The 1,608-nt window shown below is 48.6% G+C and overlaps 1 protein-coding gene across 5 annotated transcripts in view; it reads left to right on the top strand.

The window, feature by feature from the left end:
* Nucleotides 1-1,608, top strand: part of IL4I1 (interleukin 4 induced 1) — a 33,678-nt gene that overhangs the window by 22,579 nt on the left and 9,491 nt on the right. For all 5 annotated transcript variants that reach the window (XM_043899882.1, XM_043899879.1, XM_043899877.1 and 2 more), the window contains exon 2: nt 1,150-1,266. The gene's annotated coding sequence lies outside the window, so the exon portion shown is untranslated. The remainder of the gene's footprint in view (nt 1-1,149; nt 1,267-1,608) is intronic.

Below are 1,608 nucleotides of genomic sequence, written 5' to 3'. Positions count from 1 at the left end.
GCTGCTGTTTCTGTGGATAACTTAGAAGAAAGTTGGGAAAAGAGTAGGTTCCAGGTCATGCTTGGGGGGGAATGCACTCAGATCTTGCTCGTGGCGCAGGGCGGGAAGTCTGCCCTCCGGCCTCCCTTGGCTCACTCACACTTAAGCTGTGTTTTGGCTCTGGAGTGCCCAGGGCTTGTTCCTGGACATATATGGTCCAGTTCCCCAAAGTCATGACCGTGAGTCATTTCCTTGGGCCATCTTGGACTTCTAGAGACCACTGTCTCATCCAAGCAGAAGCCACGGAAGAGGAGGGGAAACAAACCAGAGGCGGGAGACCCCAGCAATCCCAGTTGCTTCTCCGAAGGCTCCACCCCCTGCGACAGTGGCCCTCTGTGCAGTCTGGGAGCTGTGACCCCATCCGGTACCCGTATCCCACCCCCTTGAGTCCCCTTAGGAAGTAGTATTTTACCTACATGTATTCATTCAGTATCCATCTTTGGAACACTTGCTATACATCAGATCCCAGTCTGGCACTGGGGTTTCAAAAATGGAACCACCCATGAGGTCACCCTGGCAGGGGCCACACAGTCGTGATAGGAAAAACAAATTCCTTGAGCTTGCATTTCCAATACGTAGCATATACCTATTACTTTGCATGTTAAACAAGTGAAGCCTAATTTCTTTCTTGTTTTTTTTAGTTTGTTTTTCAATCAAAGAGAGTTCCCTGGCCATCCAGTGATTGAAAGATTGAAAGACTTTGCCCTTCAATACGGGGGGTGTGGGTTCAGTCTATTGTGGGGAGCTAAGATGCCACACACCTTGCAGCCCAAAAATCAAAATGTAGAACAGAAGCAACATGGTAACAGAAACTTTAAAATTGCTTCATATCAAAAAATCTTTTTAAAAAGATTGTAGTTTTAATATTTTCCTCCCACACCCCAAGGGATCTCGCGCACAAGGCTTTTGAAGAACGCAGGTGGTTGTAATAAATTGGTACAACAGCCATGCAGGAGGGGTGGTTCTGGTACTCGGGCACCATGGGGAGAATGGCCCCCAACGGCTTCCTGGGGGACCAGGGAGCCCCCAAGATTGCAACAGGGCCAGCCACTGTGACTGGATGCCACCCCGTGATGCTGACTTCATTGTAACTGCAATTTCCCTTTCCAGGAAGAAAACACAGATGCGTTTCCCTGTCAGTGCAGACACATGGCTTCTTAAGTTCCTCTTCATTCATTAACATGAAGAAAGTGGTGACTAAATTTGGAGTCAGAGGCTTTTAAAAAGGTGAATCTCTTTTCTCAGTAAGTGGTTATGGCATTTTTTCTCCCTATTTAGGGAGAAGAGTAGCAACTGGGGGTTTACGGTTATGACTTTTCATCTCCCAAGATGCCCTCAAACAGCTTACAGCCCATCCGCTTCCCCGGGAGAACGCCCCTGCTTCCTCTGGCACCCCTGGGCATCAAAAAGTCAGTGTTTGAAACATTTCCCGAGGGAGAGCACCCTTGATCTCCAGCAGGAGGTTGAAACAAATGATCCCCAAGCAGTGGTGTGCTGGTCAGTATTTTAGCAGTTGGTCCTCCAGGGTCAGAGGTAGCACGTACCCATTTCCACAGTGTGAATTCTCCC

This window comes from Cervus elaphus, chromosome 4 (assembly GCF_910594005.1).
Source record: "Cervus elaphus chromosome 4, mCerEla1.1, whole genome shotgun sequence".
In the NCBI taxonomy this organism is placed as follows: domain Eukaryota; kingdom Metazoa; phylum Chordata; class Mammalia; order Artiodactyla; family Cervidae; genus Cervus; species Cervus elaphus.
Note: the sequence above shows the minus strand (reverse complement) of the source record. Positions and strands in the feature narration are given on the sequence as shown.